Source organism: Bacillus rossius, chromosome 17 (assembly GCF_032445375.1).
Source record: "Bacillus rossius redtenbacheri isolate Brsri chromosome 17, Brsri_v3, whole genome shotgun sequence".
Taxonomy (NCBI): Eukaryota; Metazoa; Arthropoda; class Insecta; order Phasmatodea; family Bacillidae; genus Bacillus; species Bacillus rossius.
Genome location: NC_086344.1, coordinates 32,863,362 through 32,891,293, shown reverse-complemented (window position 1 = coordinate 32,891,293; position 27,932 = coordinate 32,863,362). Strand labels below are relative to the sequence as shown.

At 39.7% G+C, this 27,932-nt stretch overlaps 1 protein-coding gene across 10 annotated transcripts in view; it reads right to left on the bottom strand.

Annotated features, from left to right (window-relative positions):
- LOC134540837 (allatostatins) overlaps positions 1-27,932 on the bottom strand; it is a 510,609-nt gene that overhangs the window by 91,216 nt on the left and 391,461 nt on the right. For 5 of the 10 annotated variants that reach the window (XM_063383813.1, XM_063383816.1, XM_063383814.1 and 2 more), the window contains exon 2: positions 3,828-3,862. The exons of 3 other annotated variants lie outside the window; for them this stretch is intronic. The gene's annotated coding sequence lies outside the window, so the exon portion shown is untranslated. Of the gene's footprint in view, positions 1-3,827; positions 3,863-4,239; positions 4,278-27,932 lie in introns of all 10 variants that reach the window. 2 more of the 10 variants (XM_063383809.1, XM_063383815.1) reach the window with 1 other exon arrangement.

Sequence of the window (27,932 nt, the reverse complement as noted above, 5' to 3'; positions counted from 1 at the left end):
TCAGTTTTTCAACATAAATAAACATTATTAACAAAGTGAAAAAAATCATAAACTTTTGGCACACATTAGACTATGTTATTTTATAGTCACCCACTGATTTTTAACAAAACATTAACATTTAAAAAATATTAAGTACATGTACTACATTGATCGCCATTACCCACAGTTTGGGGTAATAGCGATCATGATGTGGGGCAATCGTGATCAAAACATCAAATGTTAACTTGTTTTAAAACTGGAATAAAATAAATGATTTACAGCCATTTGGATAACTATGGCTACATTAACGGATATTAATAATTTATGAACAGCGCACCAGCATTTATATGGTACAATTGGCCCTAATAAAAAAATGCAGCTAATTAGTCTACATCCAAATTAGACTAGGTATGCATTAAAAAAGAAGTAGGTAAGAAGTACTTATACATCGTTAATTGATTCTTTGGAATCATTTTGCATTTTTACGTACACATAAGTCGCAAGTGTAGCCTTCAGGACTCTCCCATCCAGTACAGAGAGAATGAGCCCAAAGCCCACAAACTGTGCACCTATACCACATTTCATTTTCCATACCAAATTCACCAAACACTAAGAATTTTTCCTCATCGCACTCAGAAATTTCATCACTTGTAGCATCGTCATAAAGATCTCTGTTATCAAGATTGTCGCACTCTGAAGATGTATCTTGAAGCAAACTCCATTTTTTAAAGTTCCTTCTGGATCTTCTTGCTGGAGGTTTTCTTGATGTAGTGTCCACTTTGGTTTTCTTTCGTTGTGCAGATTCGTTAGGTTTTTTTTTCCTTTTTTCGATTTTCTTTTGGGCCTTCATTTCCAAATTATTCTTTTGTGGTGTGGCAGTCAATATCTCTGAATGTTGTATTAAGTGCACGCAAAAAATAGGAAGCGTCAGACCAATTGTTTCAGGATAATGCTACAAACAATGAAAACGCTGGCCATTTTTTTACAATCATGATTACCAACAGAAGAAAAGACATTGTTTGACAGTGTTTCAGAATATTTTTCTTATTATTTATTCAATATTTTGTATTTTGTAACCATGACTTGACCACCGTCTTTGTCCAAAAATGTAATCAAAATAGATCTAATTGACGCAATAAACTAAATTAAACCATCATGACAACTTGCGGGGAATGGCGATCATAAGTGGGGAATGGCGATCACACTGATCTTCATTGCCCCAACATGCCCGCCATCTTATTGGTCGCAACATAAACGTTAATATGAACTTTTTTAAATCACTTTGGCATTAAAATAAAGTCAATATAACTAGCAATACGTAAGTAATACTATTTAGTGCCGACATGCACATTGTTATTACTTACATTTAAAGCAATAAGTGCAGAAAATTACAAGAAAACAGCAAAAAAAAAACTTCCACTTTACTTCACACACTGAAGAACAACACGACTCTGATGTAGGAAGAGCACGTAGTTCCATTGCGTCAATAGAGATGGCAGCACACGTCGGGATGCGCCCAACTTGCGTAGGAACAGAGAAAAAAGGGTGATCGCCATTCCCCACTGACCCTCATTACCCCCCGCTCCCCTACTGAACTCCAGGCTTTCCGCTGAATTATATTAGTCACTGGGCTTTGACAGAACCAAATTTTCAATATAAAACCTCACAAAATTGTTAAAAACAAGATTCAGTATTTCTGTCCCCATATCTCCCACTTTACCCAATTCCTGGTGGGATTGCATGCAATTCATTGCTGGAATTTTAACGGTTTCACATCTATAGTGCACAGGCTGCTGGGACGATGGAGACATAGGGAGATACACCGTGGAAGGGAAGGGATGGGAAGGGGAGGGGGTGAGAGAGAGAGAATAGGTAGAGATTGGACGGGTGGCTACTATATCGAACACAGATGGCCAATACGGCCCTCAATCTGCAGGTAATTACACCAAATGAGATAGCCCTGAGGCATCCAGGGACTTGCATCCACAAGGCCTGGGTTCAGAAACCGCTACCGGCAGTCAGGTGCAGACACCAACCAACAACAGATCAATAACGCTGTTAATGGTTATCCAACAAAAAAAAATTACAAACCTATAAATACTGTCGATAACGGTAAAAACGATTATTCAACAAACAAAAATACACCTCGACAAAAAGTCGTGGCGATAAATACGGTCATTACTGATATTAACAGTAATCCAACAAATCTCTATCTACACCTCGACAAATACAGTCAATGACTCTAATAACGGTAATTCATCAAAAATACGCACACATAAATACGGTCAATAATGCTAGTAACAGAAATAAAAAAAACCTCGGCAAATAATACACTCTTCGACAAATGTTTGGTGATAAGTACGGTAAATAACCCTAATAATGGTTACTCAAAAAACCCAAAATACATCTTGACAAAAGTCATGGCGATAATTACTGTCAATAATGCATGCAAGTAACGGTAATCCAACAAATCTATACTCCTCAACAGATGTTTTGGTTATCAATACGGTTAATAAACCTATTAATGGTCCTAATCCAAAATAATATGCAACTAAAAAAAATGTTGAAAATAGGTCAAAAATGCTAGTAAAGGTAATTCAACAAAATACCTACATGGACAAATACAACGGCGATAAATACGGTAAATAACAGAAACGTTAATCCAACCAAAATACATACACCGACAAATGACTTAGCGATAAATACGGTCAATAACGCTAGTAATGGTAATCCAACAAAAATGTTCACCTCGACAAAAATGTTTCGTAAAATAGGTTATATATATATATATATATATATATATATATATATATATATATATATATATATATATACACACACACACACACATACTCCGACTAATATTTTCACGAGTTTTACAGTTACAACAATGGTAGGTAACTTTCCAAAAAAAAAACACATTTATTGCCTATATAGGTACACCTTAAAAATGTATTTCTGTTAAATTAGTTCCATAATATAGTTTCGACTACGAAAAAAGAAATATTACAAAATGGTAGTAATAATTTTTCGTTTTTCTAAACATCATGTGAAGTAAGGTTAAGTGCTTTAATCGAAAACAGTTAACATATAAAATAAATAAGTTTACTACTTAGAAAAATTAAAATTTCAAAATGAGATGACGATTATTTATGAAAACTTTTTAAATGTATTAAATGATCGTTTAAAAAGAAGCTTGCCGACAAAACCGTAAAGAAAATTTTATTTCATTTCGAAGTCATACTTTCTTAAATGATACTTTAAGGGAAAGTTGCAAAGTTCTAGAAAGACTGGAAGTTTCTATGAAACATAAAGAACTTTATTACTAGCTTGTTACCCTAACGAGGCAAGTTTTTGATGTTACTTATTAAATACCTCGTTAATTTATACAAGTAACTTGCAAATACTCTATTTTCATTCACATATAGCATGTTTACGACGTTTACTCTGATTTATCACCAATAAAATTAACGACTCTGTTATTAAAAATGTTACATTAAAATAGCTCTATACAAAACCTAAGCATATTTTGTATGCGCACGAGACATGCAAAATTATTAATTATATACTTATTATCTCTCATCCAATTTTAATTTATATTGAATTATGCAACTGAAACGTCAAAACTATACTTTTAATTTATGTTATATAAATGTTAATGATATTAGATTGATACCTAATTTATCATTTTTTAATTTTGTGACTATTGTGATCAACTTTACATTTAATATTATATAAAACAATTAGCAGAAAATATCATTCAAAATTTACTTCATAATAATTATAAAATTTAAATTAAATTTATCATTAATCTGATTGCATTTAACAAAAAAAAAATATACACTCACCTTCAGAAAACTCAATGCAGAATGACCGGTATCAGCTGAAAACAAAGAAATCATACTATAAACTAAGATGTATCATGGCATAGAAAAAAACTCTGAGGTTTTAAACTAACATTTTTCATCAAAAGACAAAACAAAAATTTTTAAATACGTTATACCGCGTAAAAGTTATATTAGTTACTAAGTCAAACATTTAAATAAACCATTTTAAGGATTTGAATGTTTGAAAAAAAGTAATGTGGGTAAAGCCACAATTTAAATAACGCGTATACTTTAGAATTAGTTAATATGCATACTGATCCCCAATAAGCAGTCATCTATGAGATTATTGTGTACTAACAAATTATTATATTTTGCTAATGATACTAATATGTAAGGTAACTTAATTAACATAAACCATCATTGCGTAATTTACCATTCATATAAGGTATCACACCGAAGATCTTCAACCAACTGGAAAAAAAAATACGGATCGTATATATTTATGAAAACAATTTACTAAGTTAAAGCAACTTAACTGTCCAAACTAATTTCAGTTACTGGCAGAGGAATGTAATAATTTTGCGGAGCTCGATCTTGAAACAGATCAATGACCCATGGAACAAACACAGTACACAGATGATACAATGTAAAGAGAGAGAGACAAACACAGACAATGCATATGATAAAATGTAGAGAGAGACAAACACAGCTCGCAGATGACGGGAAGCCTTCATTTCACAGACGAGAGAGCCACACCCGAAGTTCATGCTAGCTTTTTTTTTCCCGTTCTATCTCATTGTATAAACCGGTGTGGCATTAAATTTTGCGGTCGATTAGGATAGGTTAGCTACATTATAAATACTTTAAAACATCGTGAATGGTTGGTTATATTAGGTAAGTATAGCTACATTAAAAATACTGTAAAATCATTTCATGGTTGCTTAGCAAATAACTTTTTTAATATGTAGCTAATCCAGGGCTAGGAAACCAATTACATGATTTCACAGTATCTTTAATGTAGCTGTCCTAACCAAATCAACCGTCCACAATGTTTCAAAGTATTTATAATGTAGTTAACCTAACCTAATTCACCATTAGTTATCATGACTTGTCCAAAATAAACATACACGGACACACGGCAAACGAAAAATATGGCGACGGCCGCACCAATGTGCAGATGTATGTTAATGAATAACACCGCCATATTTATTTACAATGAACAAAAAAAAAACCGAAGATGCACGATCGGGTGTTTGGCTCTCTCATCAGTGAAAAGAAGGCTTCCCGCAGATGACACAGTGGAGAGAGAGAGACAAGCAGTTCGTGACACACAACAACACAACAGAAATCGCGCGAGCGTGTCGTGTCTCGATAGTTTTCGGCGTGGGTGGTTTCTCTTCAGCGAACTCTCCGCTGAGGTGGGTGGAAAGCCACAAAGGCTTCTGTGGCACCCACGCTCTCTTGAAATATTTCCTCCCCCCCATTTTATCGTTCATCACAAGTCGTGATGGAAATGCCCCAGCGCTTCAAAACAAGAGAGGAGTTTAAGCCTCTGCCTACACGGGCACACAAATGGTGTGCAGAACCTCAGTAGAGACCAAGTTATTTGAAGTCTGCTCAAGATATCAGAGCGTTGTCTGTTTAAAAAGCTGCTTTTGACGTGACAACGTCTAATAAATCGATGAACGCCGGCTGCACGCACGAAAAAGGATGACTCATTGTCCCGTTACGCTCATTGTACGCTTACGCCGCATCTATCTCTCTTCCACTCGATTGGAACAACCATCGATTTGACTTTTTCGAGGCACATTAAACTTGAAACACTCCCATTCGTTTCCTACTTTTCCTACCATCGTCCTGCCCTTAACAGAATAACACAGATTGGAAGAAGTTAAATAGCAAACATGTATAAAAGTTATAGTTAAAATAATCTTTTCGTTAAAGAAATAAACATATTTGAATTAATGAGTGCAAATAAAAGTAAATTTATCAATTAAATTGTAGATTTAATTTCACTCCTTCTTTGCATCCTTACAAAATTGTGATAATTCAATAAAAATGATTAAATTTAATTCATAAAACTATGCAATCATTTCATCAATGTTTTGTTATGACGATGTCACGTTAAACTATCGTCCGTAAACCGACTTTACAGAAAACCAATTTATTTTTGACGTGAATAAGTCTTTAAAATTGCTTCCATAGTGGGAGGCAATTCATTAAAACGAAAAACATAATCGAGGGACACAGTCTGGTGTTGCAGCTACATATCTATCATTTCCATCCAAAATTTAATTGCACCACTGGATAGCTAAAGGATCAACGAATTCGTTACGCTAAGTAAGGACTGTGATGAATCGCGCGCGGTGGAGGGGGGAAGCGCCGCCTTTTTGAGGTCATTTTGCTGCGTTTCGAGATTTCCATTTAGTATAACTTTTGACTCGGAGAAGCTACGATGTTCGTTTGAGTTTCAATCTTCATCTCTCGTCAAAAATCTATCGACTGCATCTATGAATAAATAGTGTGAAATAGTTAACAGTGAATATAAATGATGTTAAAATAAAATAAAAAAAAGCGTATTTTATATTTTGTATAGAAAATATGACCTGTTACGCACACGTATTCACGTACAACACACGGCCGTGTCCATGAAACAGCCACTCCTCATTTTTTTTAGAAGAATTAAATTTGTTTGACCTGAAACCCCCGGTAGAGATAATTTTTAAAGCACTCAAAGGAACCTTCATGACACCTTCATCTTCATTTCTCCGCCGTGTGATGTCACAGTCGCCGCTCGATGCACGACGAGAAGACTGCGCGCCAGTCCGGAGGAGACACCGCGCTAGAAGCACCAGCGAGCGTCGCGCTTATCATCCTGCCTTGCTGACACAGATACAGCGATTTTTTATTTTTTTTTCCTAACCTAACTAAAACTAAGTGTATTTTGGAGGGGTCCGGGTTAGGGAGGGACCTAGGTGCGTCTCAGGCCGAAGCCTATACGCCTAGTCATGCTGGGATTAGCCATGCAAGGAGAGGGTCGCATGCATCATGTGCTAGGAGGGGATTGGCCAGCCATGGCAGCGATTGGCGCCATGACTAACTCCCTTCACTCTTAAATCTAGACTATAACTAGAGATAGGTTGGGCCCAGGTAAAACCTGCATAGACACAGGGAAAACCCTGGGCACATTCATGCGGGATGCAAATTGGCATGCATTACGTGTAGGAGTTTACAGGAGACAGAGGATGGTCTGGATGAAGTGTTGGACAGAGTAGAAAAGAGTCTACCATGCGGGGGTTGGGAACTTGGACTCGTAGTCCGCTTTGCTTTTTATCCAGGACTGGATTTAGTGACCAGGGACGCAAGCGCCCCTGGTGGTGAGTGGTTGCACTGACCACTCACTCCGCCGCCAGTCAGCACCTAAAAAACTAAGAAACTAAAACAGAAAAAAGATAAATGACTTACAAACTAGGCATTTCGTTATGAAATATGCAAACACCCAACTCAGGGATGGACGTGCAGTGCTTAAGATAAAACTAAAATAAGAACTAAAAATATATTTTTTTTTATTTTTTTTTTAATAGTTTTTTTTTAGATTTTTTATTATTATTTTAGAAATATATATTGATGACTATTACTTAGTATCTAGGACTAATTACTAATTTACAAATCTCTAATATCTACTACTATACTACTAGTTAAATATAGAGGAACTGTCGGTGTATAAAGTTACGGGTGAATTAAGTCAAGACCTATTCGCATTCTGGCATTGTTGCAAGCTTGTAATTCAAAATCCCATGTCTTTCAGAAACACAACCGGCACTGGAGGTGAAGCCTGCCAGGCGGGCCATGCCCATCGTACATAGGGAGTCAGCCCTAACACAACAGGCAGTGAACTCCCGGGAGCCGAACCTACACCTGCGTGCTTCGGACCATTTTGAATAAGCAAATTATTCGTTAATGTCTATAATTTAAGTTTCAACTCGCGGGAGACTGATTGCCGATCGCTCAGCCAGCCACAGCACACTACGGAGGTCTGTGAGCCAAGATTGAATTTGGCATTTTATATTTTCCATGCAACTCTGGATCTTGTTCGCCCAGTGATGAAATATATGGGTTTCTGCTTATGGCACATTTATCATAGAATTTTTGCGCAGTTCGGAAATAATAATGTTTTAAAAGTTCGAGTTTGAGCTCTCTGTGCATAGCCCTTACGGGGCAATACACAGGCGCATCTGTCGCAATACGAATACTCTTATTCTGAATTCTCTGTAGCTTGATTAAGTGAGATTCCGCTGCTGTTGCCCACACCGGCGCTGCATACGTGATTATTGGTTTTATTAGTGCGTTATAAATTATTATTCCGTTTTTAACAGAGCTACCTAAACGTCTGCTCATGACGGGGTAGAGGGTCATGAGCCTAGTGAAAGCTGTTTTTCTTTTCGCCTCTATGTGATCGCGCCATAGTAGTTTCCTATCCATGTGTACGCCTAAATATTTAACCACATTTTTGTGAGGAATTTGCTCATTGAAAAGTGTTAGTCGTGGTCTATCTTCAAGTGGCGGGAGATGTTTACGCGTAAAAACTATAGATTCTGATTTAGTAGGGTTTACCTTAATTCGCCATTTTGTGCACCACTGTTCTATTGAATTTAACGCGGTTTGTAATCTGTCTGCTGCGAGTTCTAGAATACTAGATCTGCTAAACAATACCGTATCGTCCGCGTAGCAGCCAAACTGAACTGATCGGTGTGCGGGCTTAGGCATATCGTGGATATAAATATTGAATAAAACCGGCCCCAAAATGCTGCCTTGTGGGACTCCTGCTTTAATTATTTTTAAATCGGACTGTGCTCCTTCTGTCGTGACTCTAAACGATCTATTTTCTAAATATGAGGCCAGTAATTTAATATAACAATCGGGGAAGCCAGTTTTATATAATTTATAAATTAAGCCTTCATGAAGTACTCTATCAAAGGCTTTTTCTATGTCCAAAAACGCTGCGAGATTATAGCTATTCTGATTGAACGCAGTTATTATTTGTTCTGTCATACGGACCAGTTGATGCGTTGTTGAATGCGCGCTGCGAAAACCAAATTGTTCGTCCGGCAGTACGTCATTTTCTTTAATGTGAGTATTTAGTCGCTGTAGAATTATGCATTCAGCTACTTTTGACAATGTACTCAGCAGACTAATGGGCCTATAATTTTGGGGCAGTGTCTTATCTTTTCCGGATTTATGAAAAACTATCACATTCGCTTCTTTCCACTGCGATGGAAAATACTGTAGTTTAAGTATTCCATTTATTAATTGAGCTAGGTATTCCAAAATTTCATCGGGCAGTTTCTTAAGGACTACTGCCTGAATGCCATCGTTTCCCGGTGCCTTACGTGGTTTCATACGCCTGATAGCCTGTTTAACTTCCTGAGATTGAGTTAAGTAAGGTTGTGAGGTTAAAGGCTGATTAAGTTTAATTGTAAGGTCTCTGTATATTCTGGCATTAAATTGCGGGTCACAGGGTTCGATATTAGGTTGAAAGGCTAATTCAAGGGTATTCGCGAAGGCTTGTGCTTTGTCTGTCGGTGTAAAAGCGAACCCAGTGCGTGTTTGTAGCGGAGGTATTTTATCTATCTTATGAAGGAATCGCTTTGTCATACTCCAGGTGCTACCATCTTGCACCTGTAGCTGAGAGACTTTCGTCTCCCATTGGCTGCTCCTCCATAGAGTTATTTCATCGGAAATTATTTTCTGTAATTCATTAATTCTCGCTTTAATGTCGCGCTTCCTACGTCGAGTATATTCGCGCCTTAATCTATTTTTCTGAGAAATTAAATCCCTAATATACACCGGCAATTCATCTTGCTTAAATCTAACCACCTTTTCTGGGATGCACGAGTTAATTGCAGTTTGAATTTTAACTGTAAGTTCAGTGACTGCTGATTCGATGTTATCTTTTGTTTTGAAGTTGGCAGCATCGGCTCAAGGCAAATTATCGACTAAATACGTCTGAAAGCCTCTCCAGTCGGCTTTCTTGTAGTCTTTAATTTTTCTCGGAGGACTGATGTCAGTGTCCACGTCATCGAATAGTAGATGTACTGGAAAGTGGTCAGACGACATTTCGTGAAAGACTCTGAGTTCGAATCCCGTTTGAACTCTCTTATTTAATGCAATATCTAAAATATCGGGGTTGTGCCTTAGTACTCCGCTATCGTGAGTGGGCTCTGAGGGAGCATGTACTTGATAATTTTTGTTAGACTCGTGTCTTTGCAGCAGTAGGCCATTGGCTGTATTGCTCCGACAGTTCCAGTCTTTATGTTTGGCATTAATATCGCCGACTGCTAGGAATGTGGGAGCTGAGCCATATAAGATGTCCAGCTCGTTTTCAGTTAGTGACCTGCCCGGTGGTGCATACATCGAAATAAGCACAATTTGTTGTTTATTGACTTTAAAAGTAATTGCCACAGCTTCTAATTTATTAAATTCAGGTAAATGAAATTCACTATGTTGTATACTTCTGTGGATTAATAGGGCAACCCCTCCACTTCTGGTATCGCGGTCGCGCCTATAAATAGTGTAATTTAAGATAGTTAGACGATCTGTTGGAATTAAGTGTGTTTCGTTTATCGCCGCGATTCTAATATTATGTTTAATTAAATGATCGGTAAATTCGATTATTTTATTTCTAATTCCTCGCGCATTCCAGTAAAGGATGGTGCTTAATCTACTGTCTACGGGGGTAGTATTAATGGCAGAACCTAAATTAAGGGTGTGCAGCATTAAAGCTGGCCGCTAATGCTGTCACGAAGCCCGTGGTGGCTTTTATTTTGTCCTCTATTGACTTGGACGGATTACACCAAATAGCCATTAAAATGCACATTGGTTCCAGGACGTGTGCCAGGTTAGGGTCCTGTGTAATGGCATCCGATTGGCCTACGAGCTTCAGAAAGTCGCTCGCGTCCATCGCTGGCTTCTCCGCGGGATTTAGCTGCGGTGAAGCAGTTTGCATTACTGTTGGTGAGTCAGTCTGCAACGAGCTGGCTTGTTGTTGCCCAGGCGCGACTTTCTTGGAATCACTGGGGGGAGTGGTGGAGTTGGGTGGCGCCTTAGTTCCTGGCTGATCCATCACCTGACCTTGCGCCCGGCCTTTACCGTTTTTGTGCCCCGAATGGTGTTTCTTCGGGGGCCTCTGGGGCAGGGGCTGGCCTCTAGGTCTGGGTGGGTTTGCCAAGACAGGATACTCCAGTTCATGCCTATCGCTCAGCACTGAATATTGGTTAGGGCTCTGCCATTGCGGGGGGGCGGGGTAGCTCGGGGCTCGCCACGGCTGCCTTGGAGGCTGGGGGCAGTAGCCTGAGGGGCCGGCTTGTTGTGGGGGCGGGCGGACTTGAGCCGCGGCTGTTGCTCGCTTGTTTTCGCGCAATGCGCGTTTGGACTGAAGCTCTCTGTCTTTCCGCTCCTGTTGCGGGAGGTGACGCCAGTTCTCCCTCTTGTAGGCCATGCAGCCTCTGTGATTGGCGCAATGCGGGCCTTCACATCGCGCGCACTTTGCCTTCGTCCTGTCACCTCCCTGGGGGCAAACCTCGGTTTTGTGCCCTTGGCTGCACCATCGGCACACAGGGGAGGCTCTGCAGCCTTTTGCGGGGTGGCCAAACCTCTGACAGTTGCCACATTGGAGGGGGCCTTTGGGGTGTCGATAGTCCTCAACACGAATGCTGAGGCCTCCGAATGACTTCAGGTCGTAAATCCTTTCTGGATTTACGGCCTTCGGGAGCTCTACGACTAACTTATTTATAGGCTGCCTTGTCTGCCTGTTGTACAGAAACCAAAAGTTCTGCACTGGAAGACCCATTGCGGCGAACTCGGCCTGAATGAATTGTTTGTCGGTGCTGCTATGCACTCGACAAAACACAAACTTGTTCGGGATCTCGTCCCGTTGCAGCAGCACAGAGTGTTGCACTCCGGCCTGCTCCAGTGCACGCACTGCCCTGTGGTACTCCTCCACAGTGGCAGTGTGAATCATGAGCTGGTCATGGCCGCGACTGACGCACGACCAGCGCTCCTGCAGTGCTGCATCCAGCACTGTTTTAATGGCCGGGTAGCTGTGGCCAGAATCAACAAATACATACAGGGGTTTCACCTGCATTTTCTTTGCCTGAGGGGCAGGGTTTGGCGGGGCAGGGCTCGAACCTGCGGGCGTGTTGGCGGCCGTTTGATTGGCCGAGTTGTTTGCCCTTCTGACGGGCTGCTTGCGAAGTCGCTCGGCCTGCTGCCTGGCGATCGCGGGGTTCGTCAGTGGGGGGCGCAGTCTTTCGTCCTTTCCTCCCGTTTTTTGTTTTTTTGAGACGACTGTTGTAAAGCCGTCGTCGCTAGACATTTCTTGTTCGTCGTCGCTGGGCAGGGGCACATCGATGCACTCCTGCATCACCTGCTCGTCACTTAACTGGTCAGTCATGTCGCTAGTTACACCCTACAACGCACTAACACCCACTGACCACGCACCCGGTATTAAGCCGGGTTGTGGCTAGGCTGTAGGGTTAGCTACAACCCGGGTTGTTTTGCACGTTTACACTTCTTAGAAAAAACCTGGGAATACCACCTGGCCTGTGTGCGAGCAAACAGGCTGTTCCTGGAATCTCGCAGCTCCGCTTGACGCGTCCGTCCTCGGCCAAGGCTCGAAGTGAACCCCCCCACAGATACAGCCCTCGCTAGGCCACCCACGGAACTACCGCAGTCTGTGATTATACCCCGATCTGTCCCGAACACTTCCGAAGCTAGCCGCTAGCTCCACCACTTCGGGCTCGGAAAAAAAAATATATAACAAACCATTTTGCGAGAGTTCAAACATTATCACCCAACCTAACGAGTGTACCATTTTAGTCGCGATCACCTAGACCAGGGGTCGGCAGTCTTGAGTCTCGCGATACGCATGCGGCTCTTTTCACAGGAATGTGCGGCTCTACAACTCACTGCGCTGCCACAATGCAAAAAAAAAACTATATAAAACAGACTTGATGTAAGCTTTTGGAAATTGCTAAGCACTTTTTCTATAGAAAAAAACTAAAAGATACTAAAAAAAATTAAGCAAAAAATTGCTGTTTTTTTTGGTTCAATATTTTTGTGCTGTCATCATTTGTGGTTTTTTTTCTCGTTCTGTTAGTCCTTTTTTCTTTGTTTTTCTTTGTTTGTTGACCATATTCCTGTTATGGAATATTATGTCGTGTTTATATCCTGGTGACAACAGCAATTTTTTGCTTAATTTGTGTTTTTTTGTCTTTTTTTTAGTATTTTTTTAGTTTTCTTCTACAGAAAAAGTGTTTAGCAATCGCGTATGTCCAAAAGCTTACATCAAACGGCCCAATAACAACGCATGTCCTCAACTATCGCCCCGCTCCACACTCGTCGAGGTGCTTTTTTTTAAATTTTAATAATTAATTATATAAATATTTTTTTCTCGTTTTAACAGTAGAGCTTTACTTATGAATACCATATTTTTTTTTAAATATACGTGATTTTGTTTTCTAAGTAGCCTTTATTTTTAAGACTTTAAATAGAATTTGTGAATAAAGATATTTTCATTTCATCTCGATTCGTTCATAGTCTTGGAATTTCATGTAGATACAAAGAAAATGCGAGTTACTGCTGTCAGAGAAATTGGAGAAACTGTTTTCTTAATATTCGACTACTCTCGCTCGAAAGTTTGCCGAGAAGAAAAAAAAATAAAGAACTAATTTTTGCCATGGGCATGAAATAATACGGACAAGTAAAATAACAGTTTCTTGCCCCTTCCTGAAGTTCAAGTTGACGTTAAAACTTATGTCGTGTAATATGAACTCACAAAATTGATAAATTCTCTTAATTATATTTTTGTTTTATACAATTTTTTTTATTAAGAATCGACTACAAGAGAAGACAAGAAATTTAGCATGAACAAAACAAAATACGTAAATATTTTTAAGTTTTTTTTAATTCTACCTCTAAGGTGGTTGTGGCTTCTTATAAAAAAAATTATATATCCTAATCAATGATATTAGTAGGCGTATGTAACATTCGATGTGCCAACTTTCATGGCGATCGGTCAAACGGTGTCGGAGTTTAACGACGTCATACATACCAACATACAAATATATATATATAGACCACTGTTCTATCTTAACTTCCTGTATGTATTATTTGTTATAAACCAGTTGCTTTCTTCAGCTTCAACAACTAAGTCGTACAGCCGCTTCGGGAAACGGCGACTGTAAACAAGAAGCAGTACACGTGTTTTCACTTCAATTTCTTCGTGATTAACCCGCCGGTGATGTTGGTTGGTGAAATTCCTGACTCGTCTGTACGCACACGGTGTTGTATAGCGTTTTCTGGTCAGTTCCCCTTTTTCTTCGTAAGTCCCGCAGGAATATCAAAATTGAGGCCTCTAAAAAAAATTCAAATTAATAATATCCAATTTAGTTTTAAATTTTTGGTAGATACTGCTTCTTAACCGTAATAAATCTTTTACAAACAATTATGTAATGGCCTTTTGACAAGTAGCTAGCCATTTTTTTTACACAGAAAAATAAAAACTAATATATTTTTCCACTGGTCTGTTATTCATTTCCACGACTTTTTCTTACTAAAAACTATTCAAAAAAACTAATCAGCGTATTATCTGGAGAGGTGTTTGTTTTACTAGATGCAGATTTGTTCAGTTATACAAGGTCCTTAATTTCAAAAATCTTTTAAAAAAAATATATTCTTAACAATGACTTAAAATTGGAATGATTACATATTAAGATATTCAGTGTTATTTCAAACATTTACATATTAATGAACATTTATAATATTGCTACTAGAGGTGTATAAAAAAATATCAGTTTAATATACTGACTTTTTTGAACTTTCGGTGGGATCTGTATTTATGAACTTATATCTCACGCAACCTTTACCTCCGAGCAAGACACCAACGTCACGGAGACACATATGCTCGCTCCGGGGCCTTCAATTTTCTCGAGTGGCGATATAGCATATTGGGTTCACAAGCGCCCCACATGGGTCAGCCCCTGAAGAAACATGCCTGCTTCACACAGAGCTTCTTCCATTTCTCAACGGAACAACAAAAAGTTACATTTACAACAGAGGTAGTCCCGTCGACAATGCTATTATCCTAGGTCCAAAATTTTCAAAATAAAATTTAATCTTTAAAAATTTGAACTCTACGTTAAAATTATTTAAATATATTTTTTTTTTAATATACAATGTTTTCAAAACTGACTAAAAAGTATAAAATAATTTATCCTAGCCCAATATAGATTTATAATCCCATACAGACTTCTAACCCTAAACAGATAGTCCTGAAAATTAACGATTGTTTGTTTTTAATAACTTTTGAAAATACCTGTAAGTTTTAAGATTAAAAAAAGGTACGGCGCATGCAATAATTGATGCATGAACAGTTCATCTGTCACTAAAAAATGCATTGCACTGCAAATTATATGAACTGTTAGGTGAGTTTTCTAAACAACATCTACTGCCTACACTCGTTACTATTGTGTATTGTCAATTGCATGCGTTCCACGTATTTCGTTTTAAATCTTACAAGAATTTTAATAGATATTAAAAATTTACAATCGTAAATTTTCAGGACAATCTGTATGGGGTTATGTATATGCATGTGGCAATAAATGTGCATGGGATTACGAGAAATTATTATATATATTTTAGTGTTTTATAAACGTGGTGCATTAAAACTTAATTTATTAATTTTTTTTCTAATTTTTAGTCTTCAGTGGACATTGTCATCCAGTTCTGAGCATTTTTAAAATTGAAGCCTCTAAATAATCGGGAGATTAGATTAAAAAAGATTGCAACCGATCAGACTAACAATCAGACAGACAAGAAAGCGAGTTAATAAGAACGTGGTATAATAGAGATAAAGAAAGTCTCTGAAAGGAATGATGTTCACGTAATTTAACCGCTAATATCAAAGACGATTTGCCTATTAGTTCCATTCACGTAAACTATTTAGTCCTTCATTGGGTGAGCGGGAACAACGCCATCTTGGTTTCAAAATTTTTGTTGCCGTAACGATTTGCTATCGTTTAATAATCATCCTAATTTTTCTGCGTTAAATCATCGTATATAAACGTTAGTGGAATGCCTAACGTTAATGTTGAAAGTCTTCTTTTAGGAAAATTTTTTGCTGCTTACTATAAATCTAATTTTTATGAACGACTATGTTAAAAAGTACTGTCAATAGACTTCATGAATGAAAATATTTAAATAATTAAAGTAATAATATCTCTATTATTTTTAATATAAAAGCTGTTCAAATCAATGTGGTGTCTTTTAGGTTCTTTATCTTCACTCTCCAACTTTCTTCCTTTAATAAGTTCGAAAAGGTCAAATGTGAGTGCTCTACTTATGCACAAATGTGTAGCAACATTTTTTTTTACAGTTTAATTTAAGTGACGTTACTTAAAATGCCTACAGGTATTACATTTTCCATACGTAAGTACGTATTATAAAACTCCAAAAAGCTTCCAATTTCCGTACCTACAGCTATTATTTGCGTCAGACACACTTGGCCAAAGGAGCTATAAGGGCGACCCGGACAGGTACATAAAGTGTGCAGTCAACCCTACGTGGAAAAAAAAAACTGGATTTACATTCAGCGTTTGAGTTAGTCTTTCACTGTAGAACTTATCGGAAATTTTTTTTTATTGTTTAACTGCATGTGACAGACAACGCAGTGTAGCTCTTGTGACACATTTGTTTCCCGTGCAGAACAAAAATTTATGTATTCCAACCCCGTATAAAACAAAAGCTTCAGCCAATTTATATTCCGTGTAATGTGCCCTACCGTGACGTTTGTTTACGAACGCTGACAGCCACGTGATGTTGTTGACAGAACAGAGGAAGAAGTATACGCAGGCCAATTGGGGCTTATATTGAAACCTGTCATACTTGAGACACGGTATACTGCGCCCAAGGATACAACTTAAAGTAAATGGAAACATTTTTTTTGATGTGTAACATCTTAGCTCTCGGTATACGGCATTCGGTGGGAGTAATTCCGTGAGTGGAACGGAAATGTGTAACGACGGTGCTGCCATCAGTGGCGAATGACGCGAACCAAAGTTCACAAAGCCAAAGGGTAATTTCATAGCATTAACTGTTTAATGAAAATTAACAAGACGGGCGGTATTTTTCATCAATTTCCTTGTCGAAGAATCAGGTCCAAGGACGGGTTTTAGAATTTTGTCAAGTCTCAGTCACTTTCATTATAAAGTTTTAAAATATCAGTCTGCTAGTGGAATGATTCGATAGTCAACGTAGCTTATCCGGCAGCGAATTCTGTAACGGTGTGACTCGCGTCCATAAATGTAGTTTAAAAACAAAATCTTCATATTTATCTGTTTTGACATTATTTTAAAGAATTCTACCTTAAATTTCGTATCCTAGTTTCGTATAATAAGTGTATTTTCAACATGAGAACACATTAATTTGCTCGTTAGCAAGGTTAGAATTTACTCATCACTGACGAGTACTGAAATACTCACATACTCACACACACACCTACACACACACATATATATATATACACACATATATATACATACATAAATACATACATATATACATACATATACATACATACATATATATACATACATGCATATACATATATATATAATATATATGTATATATATATTCTAAGCCAGCACCGACAAGAATATTTCCAGTAGGTTTATAATAATAAATTATATGAATATACAAAACTATAGACTAATTTTAAGGCGTACGCATAACCGATGGTGTATCTATGTCAGCGAGGCGGGATGATATACTTTTGATGAAATACAAGAAAAATGAATTTCCAAATTTCTCATTCCGAATTATACGTTTAAAAATTTTTTTTAGATACATTTTGAACAATTTTCATTACAATTTAAAGCTATGACTAAAACTAATGTGCTCTCTGGCCCATGGAGCACGCTGAAACAATGACTGCTAATAGCAGATATCGTGTACTGGGGAGAGAGTGTGTAAATGCTGATTTAAACACAACGCTGAAAACGAAGGATGGGACACTGTATAGGTGGTGTGTCAGAGAATGCGTCGTTATTTCGGAGCAATATATGCAACATCATTAGCCCTGGATGAAGTTGTTTACGACGGTTAGCATCGCGGGCAGAACACGAATGAAATGTGGTAGTAGGGGGGGGGGTGGAAAAAGGTCTGGGGGGAAGGGAGGGGGAATGTCTGGCAAACTTGCACGGCAAGAGAAGACCCGACGCTCAATAAATTACCCTACTTTAACAGGAAGGTTGACCACCTTTCTCTCTCTCTCTATCTATCTCTATCTTCCCTCCCTTCCGCTCTTCATTCCCAGAAACCACAATTTGTCCACTTCATCCGGACCTGCGTCATGTGGAAGAGGTGGGAAGGGAGGGGGGGAAGCGCCGCTGGAAATAACATCCCCGAAGTGTCGGGAGATAGAAATCGAAGAGAGAACCGCACGAGAGCCAAGTCTGAAGGGACGTTGTGAAGGTTAGAGCCGCAGAAGTGTCTCCCAAGGGGGGAGATGAAGAAGAGACAGTAGGACGTATCGTCGGATCTCTCCCGGGCAGGCTGGCTGACGTATCGAGACGTCACGTCCAGACAGGGCAGCACACGGCGCCGTGTGACGAGATTGGCTTCGTTAGTTAGGCCTTTCGCCACTTCTTCGCGTCGGCCGCGGGAATTTTCCGCGGCGTCGTACTTATATCCATTCGACCGGATTTTTCCTGGCGTGCACAAGCGGAGGTTATCTCGAGAATTTACCTTAAGAAAAATTGGTTGTCTGTAAAGTCGGTTTACGGACGATAGTTTAACGCGACAACGTCATAACAAAACATTGATGAAATGATTGCATACTTTTATGAATAAAATTGAATCAATTTTATTTTAATAACAAAAGAATAAATACTTGAAATAGTACTAGTAATCAGATTTTTAAAATGCAAGAATAATTAAACTTTACTGCCGAAATTGTTGTTGTAATAAGCAATGAAAACCACATTAACTTTTCATTTCTCTTTATAAACAGTCGAGTGGATGAGAGATAGATGCGGCGCAAGCGTACAATGAGCGTAACGGAACAATGTGCGTAAAGGGACACTTTTTCGTGCGTGCAGCCGGCGTTCATCGATTTATTAGACGTCACGTAAAAAAAAAAGGGGGGGGGGGGGGTATGTGTCTGTAAAGTCGGTTTACGGACGATAATTTTACGTGTGATAATGTCATAAGAAAGCATTGATAAAAAATTGCATACTTTTTAATTTTCAAATATTATTTACAGTTTTTTGCAAATTTAATTTAAATAACTAGTTTAAATATAATCACGAACAATTAGTTAAAAAGCCCGCTTTAACCTGTTTGATATCATAGAAGGTTTTCTCGCACGGTGGTTGGCCGGTTCTTGCACGCTCGGCTCAGGCGGAACGTGACAATTTTTCGTGCGTGCAGCCGGCGTTAATCGATTTATAAGACGTTATCACGTCAAAAAAAAAAACGGTGTGTGACTGTGTCATGGACACGGCCGTGTGTTGTACGTGAATACGTGTACGTAACAGGTAATATTTTCTATACAAAATATAAAATACACTATTTTATGCTTGTTATATGTAATAATGTTTGAACACTAAGAAGTCGCGTACAGGTCGACATTATATATATATATATATTATTGTAACACCATATTCCTTGATCCTTTAGCTATCCATTGGTGTAATTAAATGTTGTGATGGAGATGATATGTAGCTGCAACACCAGACTGTATGTATCCCCCGATTTTTGTTATCATTCCTTTTTTTTCGGATTGCCTCCCACTGTGGAAGCAATTTTGAAGACGTATTCACGTCAAAACAAATTCATCCAAAAACTGACACGTGAGCAACTAACTGATCAGGAAGAAATCACCAGGTAGAAAACTGGCTCCGATCCTACCGCACAGTGTGACAAAACGCCTGGAAAAAGGTCTCCCCCGCACGCACACAATTATCAGTCCTGCTCCCAGTTTTGGACTGCTCATTCCGAACTGACACTTCGGAACTGAACTGGGAGCCTCCTCCCTCCCACGCACGATCACTCTTGTGGTTGCCGTTGCTTGTCGGCTGCATCCTTTCATCGTGGAAAAACTAAAAAAAAAGAAAGAAATTTTGGTTGTTGCAACTGCAGTTGCAGTTTTGGTTAGAAAAAAAAATTGGGGGGTGGGGAAGGGGGAAATAGCAAAGCAACCAAAGGAGTACACGACAATCAGCTGATGGATACCTACACAGTTCGGACTGGCGAGAAGCTGTTCCCACACACACACACACACACACACACACACACACACACACACGGAAGTTCGGACTGAGGGCTCTCGAGTCCACACGCGGTCCGATTGTATGGGAAGCCATCCGTTCGACAGTCCTAAAGCTCATCGCCCACTACAGCGCAGCCTTGCGGAAGTTTCCGAATGCTCCGTTTCGTGGGGGGTCCGCACACTACAGACGCCGTTTCATGATTCCGACCGCCCAGTTCCTTCAGTGTTGACCTGGTGCACAGCGACTTCTTAGTGTTCAAACATTATTACATATAACATGCATAAAATAGTGTATTTTATATTTTGTAGCCTATAGAAAATATTACCTGTTACGTATACGTATTCACGTACAACACACGGCCGTGTCCATGACACAGCCACACCACATTTTTTTTGACGTGATAACGTCTTATAAATCGATTAACGCCGGCTGCACGCACGAAAAATTGTCACGTTCCGCCTGAGCCGAGCGTGCAAGAACCGGCCAACCACCGTGCGAGAAAACCTTCTATGATATCAAACAGGTTAAAGCGGGCTTTTTAACTAATTGTTCGTGATTATATTTAAACTAGTTATTTAAATTAAATTTGCAAAAAACTGTAAATAATATTTGAAAATTAAAAAGTATGCAATTTTTCATCAATGCTTTCTTATGACATTATCACACGTAAAATTATCGTCCGTAAACCGACTTTACAGACAGACACCCCCCCCCCCCCCCCCTTTTTATCGCGTGACTGGTTTTGTTTTAGTTCAGTTTTGTTATTTGTTTGCATGTGAGGTTTGTTAATTTTAACGTCATGATCAGCTCTGAGGAGGAAGATTTGTTTTTATATCGTTTACTGGAATCGGAAGAGGAGCAGAAGAGACAAAGGCAGATGTGGATTCACCCTGATTAACGAGAAGTGAGAAACATACGGGGAAATTCCATCACCTGTTTCCCGATTTACTTAAATATCAGCGGAAGGTTTTTTTCCATTAAAGATATTAAATAAAGTAATGAATTCTCAAACTTTACCTGAACTAATCTTTTTTACCACAGATACGTACGGCCACTTGCGCAGATCTCATAAAACTTTTTTTTTCCTAGCCTAAGTTAATTCTAAGTGTGTAGGGGAGGGTCCAGGTTAGGGGAGGACCTAAGTGTGTCTCAGGCTGAAGCCTATACACTCTACCATGCGGGTTTTTAACCATGCAGGACAAGGGCGCGTGCATCGTGTGCTTATTGGGGTTTACTGGCCAGCCATGGCTGTCTCATAAAACAGACTCAACAAAGATACCGATCATGACCGAGTGGCACCGAAGGCACCCGAAGGTGGTGTCAGCCCAAATTTTTCCTCCGTCTGCCGCCGCACACTGCAGCAAGCCGCCGCGCCGCGCAGAAATATTCCGCTCCGAATTCTCCCGAGAGTTCCGGCGCCGGAAAAATCCCGCGGCGCGGCGCGCCATAGTGGGCGCATCCTGGTTTGAATACATGCAAACTGTTGAGCCGGAATTCTTTCCAGGGCTGCGCGCCGTAGTGGGCCGCGAGCTTAAAGGGCGCCACACACGATCAGTCCAAACTGACAGTTCAGACTTTACAGTCGGAACTGAACAGCCAGAACTGCCGTGTGTGTGCAAGGACGTTGGACTGAACAGTTTGAACTGATGGACTGACGGACTGATAACTTTCCATCAAATCGGACTGTGTGCTCAAAAGCCCACAGTCAGAACATTCCGTCAGTCCATTTAATCAACAGCTGAGCTTCGTAGCAGACGTCTTTGTTTATATAATCTTTGTTTGCTTTAGTTCTAGGTTTGTGTCATAGAAAAGGGAGAGATATAGTTTGTGTTTATTGTGAAATATATTTAGCCTCTGAAATGGCTACCTGGTCGAAATATTTTCTTGCTAATTTTATAGAGTTATGGCATGAACATGAATGTTTGTGGAACATCAAAATTAAAGATTACCACAACAACATTAAAAAGAATACCTAACCACAAGACTGATCGTGTGTGGGGAAAGCTTCAGTTTAGTCCAAACTGTAAGTTCCGACTGAACAGTCCGAACATATGGTTTGGACTGACGTGTGTGGGGGGCCTTAACAGTTCCAACTGATCAGTCCACCGTCCTAGCTACTTTCTCTCTCTTTCTCTCTCTATCTCTCTCTCTCTCACACACACACAACACACGCACACATGGCGGTTCCAACTGTTCAGTTCCAACTGATAAGTTGCTCTTAAAGCAAAAACTTTCGCGACTCGCCTTCCTGAAAACCCTGTACGGCCATCACGGCAAGGAGTCAGGTATTTTATAACATGACACTTTCTTCGACTCTATCACCATGTTACATAACAATATATATATATTCGGAAATGGTGTCCAACCACGTCTGATGAAGATTAATGAGAGCGAATTATAATATTGTATGCCATTTTGAATTTTTTTTTTCAATTTCTCACAATTTCTATTAGCTAAGATCTACTTCTGAAAATTTAACACTAAATCTCTCTTGCTTTTGTTATTCTGTAACAAGTATTTATAACAGGTAGTGTTTTATAACGGATGTAAAAAAGTCGCGCAAGTGTTTTTTTTTGTAATTGATATCCATTACGCGACTGTTTACAGAAATTAAATCATAGTTAGTAAAAATCTGTTGAAAATATTTGCGGCATTACAACAACTTAATGTGATGCTCTACAAGTGAAAGCTGATACAACTTAGCGAGAATTTTCTTTCCTATGGGTCATGGCCGCTTTCTTCCCGTTTACTTTAACTGTGTTGTGGAGCTTATCCGTCTCTATTGGCATCTCTTGCCAAAATAAGACGTAAAGCTTAAAAAGTCAAAACTAGGAATTGTTGGACTGTTTGAGATGAATTCACCTTTAAAAAAAAATCCGTACGTAACATTTAACTACTGTTATTTATAAGAGCGTGCTTAATGTTAGCAAATAAAATGCAAATTGTTACCAAACAAACACCCCGTTTTCTTCGAAGAAATATTTCAGTATTTTTATTTTCCCTACCACGCAAAAGCTTAATTGCCTGGCAATTCAGACACCGTACCAACTGTATAAATATGCATGAGATAATTTAAAAATCATTTGGTGGCTAGTTCTTCGCCGACTTTGTCGCTGGCGCACTAAATGACCGAATAATTAATTTGTCTAATTAGTACGTAAGTGTGTGTGTTGTTTAAGATTCATTAGTATGAATACCCTGTTCTCGAATATAGCGGAAATTAAATTACAATGCGACCAAAATTATCTTAATATTTTCTTTAACCCTTCAATTCAGTCTTCTCGTCCAAAATATATTACTAAAAAAATAATATTTATAACTTTTTGACATACGTAATAAAAAAATTAAATTCCTTGCAAATTTTATGGACTGATTATAAAATAAGATTTTATTTCAGAAACTTTCTTGTTAAAACTTTTTTTTACCAAATATTAAAACAATATATATATAAGTATATTTGTGTTGAATGGAATCACTGAAAATATTTTAATGATTAAACCTATATACTATCGAATCGTTTATCTGCACACACGTGGAAATGAAATAGGTATATTAAATGAAGGAGCAGATAACTGACGTTGTTTCAATGGTGTTGAAAGCCTTTACAGCAGTTGCTCGAACACATTACCTTGAGCGGGAACGCGGTCCGCCGCGCTCATGTGAACTGCGCGTCAAGCTCTGAGGAGACCACCGCATGTCAGTGCTGCCAGCGCGCGCTTCACACGAGTGCGACATAGCGCAGCGCCAGACCTGCGTGCGATGCACGGTCATAACCTCAACACGATGTAAACTAATTAGTTACTCAAACTGTAAGTCATTAGCTCCTTCGTTGCAAATCACCTTGTAAGAAAACCCTACATACTTACTGACGAGAAAAATGTAATCTGAAATAAATTTTATGTCTATAAAAATTTGGTAGCTTAGGTTTATTTGTGTGTTTTACAAACATTTTCTGTTAATACTCGACGCAAAAATATCACATCAGAACACCAACATTGAAATGCATAAATATAAAACCCTTTTTTTGTTTCAAAGAAAACGTTCGAAATTTAAATAAACCTAGAGCAATAATCTGTCAGTGAGATAAATGGGGGATTCGTATGTCGGATAATTATGTAGAACAGAAAAAGAACTGTGTGCAAACTCTACGTGCAGGTGAGAATAGGCAATCCGTATATTTTGGCCCGAAATACCCTTGTTCATTTCTTGTCTCTTAAATTCTACTGAAAATCTGCACAAAAAACAAAAGAGTGTGTGTTTCAGTACTCGCCAAAGGGAAGCCTAAGATGTACATCAAGTTCTGTCCCTGCCCGAACACGCCCGAATATTCACCTTCGGCCAACCTCGGGTTTATTTATATATATATTTCTCTGTTTATTTTAATGTAGATATACTAACCTAACTAACCGTCCATGGTGTTTTAATGTAGCTAACCTAACCGACCACTTTCAATATTTGAATTCATTTTTCCTGCGCAAAAATAAAACAAAATACATTAACCCCGAAAAATGTCATTGCAGGACTGCCACAAAGGAAAGGTTAGGTTAGGTTAGGTTAGGTTAGGTTAGGTTAGGTTAGGTTAGGTTAGGTTAGGTTAGGTTAGGTTAGGTTAGGTAAGGTTAGCACACAAATTCATTCAGTTATTTTTCATTTTGCTCCTGTCCCCCCCCCCCCCCCCCCCCCAATCCACCACGCAGCAACATTTTTCGGCGTTACTGTATTTCGGCGTTGTGGTACAACAGCAGTTTTCTAGCTGTCGGCGTTGCGGTCAATTTGGCATTTCGGCGTTATGGTTTTCGGCGTTATTGTACGTTCAGCGTTGTGGTATTTCGGCGTTGTGGTATTTTGGCGTTGTGGTATTTCGGCGTTGTGGTATTTCGGCGTTGTGGTATTTCGGCGTTGTGGTAACGACCCTGTTTGTGCCTGATGGCGGAAACAGATCCCAGTGTCCTACGAATTCTACTGTGTTCGTCGGTGCTTTCGTCGATGTGTTGTTGAGATTATCTGGTTGGTATCATCGTTGGGTTCGCCTGTTTGTCGCTGTATTATCCAAAGTCAGTTTTCTCTCCTCAGTTACTGTTAATTTCGCAACTGTCCTGCCGTTGTCAGCTCATAGTGTTCTTATGTGTCGTAACACAATTTCTTTTGTATTTACTTCCACGGAATTCTGTGTTCAGTCTATGCATACACAATTTTTGACATCAGCTCATTTTGGGGTTTTTTTTCTGTGTGTTTGTATATTCATCTATTTTTTGTACGTTGTTGAGTTTTATGTATGACATACAGTTAAACTAGCAATGATGTATTTCCAAAACAAAAACAAAAATGAATATAGATTTTATTTTATTAAGGAAGAAATCATTTAATCTGGCTGTTTATTTCAACTGCTGTTACTCTCCTTTCCGGAAGAAATTACAAGAGCAATTTTGTTTTCTATGTTTTCTTAATTTTCTTGGCGTGCACGCGAAGTGGATACGGCTCGGAATTTAATTTTCTCCAACTGACGGGGAGGAAATACGCGGGCCGTGTGGAACAAATCCCCAATCGTGGGCAATCCAACGAAATTTGATATCCTCCGAAGAAGAGCGAACGATAATCTAAAACAGCTTTTTCTGGTTGCGCAGTTAAAAACCACTCGGTGGAGCCTTTGAATATGTATACTGGATAGAAGTCGCGAGTGGATAGGATTCACTCTACGTTTTTCAGGAGCATATGATGAGCAGCTTGGGAACTTCACCGCTGCAGTGCGCTGCCGTAACGCCCTGTATCGTCTTAAGTTGTTATTTGCACGTTAGAGCGCAGCACTGTCGCCCGCTGTCATTCCCCCGCACCCCCCACCCAACATTCACTGCATCTCAAGGTCGTTCAACGGGAGTTTGTGCGTCACAAAACTGTAGGGATGAGAGGTGGGGTAGAGGGTGGGTGGAGGACAACGCGTGTTTGAGGGAGGGTGGGGAAGGTGTGTTTGAAGAGTTCGACACTTGTTCGCTAAGGACCACCACAAGTCGATGTCCTAGAGATGGTGGCGATTGCGGCGATGAATTAACCAACTACCTAAAACCGTTTTAGAAATTTTAACCTGGGCTGGCGATTTCTATACAGTATATATATTCAAATGTGGAGCTAAGTGAAGCCACTAAAAGAGATGGATGCATGACACTCTTTGACATGGATTTCCGACAGGAATATGAATGTCTTTGATCTAGGGCTGGGTGTCACTTTGGCTGAAGATTTGGCACCGCTTAAAACCAGTGAACCATGCAAGCTATAGAACCGAATTGAATATACTGTTACGAACGTGAGCAAGGCCGCGACACGTGCAGGTGCACAGCTGGCTGACATCAGGTGGCCGCCGCAACATGAGACGTGCCGCGCACACCTGAGTCGCCGCTTCCTCTCCCTCCAGCCCCCCACTCCCCGCGCGGCGCTGGTAGCTAGACACGTGACACCTCGCAGCTGGGGAGTTCCGCGCGCCACCTGGCAGCTGCCAACACGTGTTTCGAGAGATTTCTGCCGTCGGGTCGGCGCGGAATGACGCGACTGGCCCCAGCCGCGCTCGTGAATTCTAGAAGTGGCGCCTGGGCTGATATATAAGCCGAGGACGCCGGCCTCCAAAGAGTGGAGTCGGGAGTTCTCCCGCGGTGGAGTTTCCGGGGCGATGGTGCCGCGGGTGCAGCAGAGTGGCGAAGTCCTTGGACGAAGGTTCCAGGGCGGAGAGTTCAGTTCCGGGCGAGAGTGTCGCGGACGCGGCGGAGTTCCGAGCGAAGTTCCGAGTGAGGCGTCGAGTGGGATCTCGGCGAAGGGGAAGTGCGACGGCGGCGGCGGAGTGCGGCGACGGAGTCCTGCGGCGGAGACCCACGAGGGGTGCTGCGGCGAGAGTTGCGCCAGAGGTGCGGCCCAGCGAGGTGTGTGGTGTGTAAGAACCGAGTGACTGGGTAAGCAACATTTTTTAGTGTATTGATATTAGGCATTTTTAGAAGATTATTTTTTAGTGATGTAAGTATTGGCAATCAATAAAACTGTGTCGTAAAATCTTTAATTGGGCTATCCATTTACGATCCCGGTAGTTTTCCCACAACAACGATTATTGTTTTAATAATCATAACAATACATTAAGCCTCTGCGTTAAACAGCGAAACATACTTTCTCATTGTAATAATTTTAAATAATCAGGATCAAATGTAGAAAACTAGCTGAAATACTCGGCGTTGCCCGGAATAAACCACACCTGGAAGCCGATTTTCGGGGAACCTCGTTCTCAGTCGATGGCTAAGTAATATAAGGAAAAGCCCTGCCAAGTTTCAAGTCAGCTTTTACTTGAAAAAACAGAAATATTAATCTTTAACGACCTCGCAAAATTTTCAACGGAGATGAAGAGTGCATGAGCAATGCACTAACCGTTGCCAAGGAGACGAAGGAAGCGGCCAGCAATGCAACAGTCGTTGCCATGCGGATTTTCGCACAAAAACGGGAATTTAGATCTTAAACGCCTCCCGAAATGGAGTAGATTTTTAAAAAAAAAATGAAATATGAATTACTTTATTTTTTTTTTGAAGCTTATATTTACAAAATGTCATCATGGTAACTTAAAAAAAGAATATGTTTCTTCATAAAATCTGCACCACTCCTTGTCATTCCTTTAGGTCCACAGCTTTATGTTGTGCGTTTTTGTCAATCAGTCACGGTGCTGTTTTATAGGCATAGATGAACACACACACACAAAGAGAGGTAAAGTTTCGCAACACACCATATGTTTCGGCACAAAGGCTTTTAAATATATGGGACTTTAAATATTAT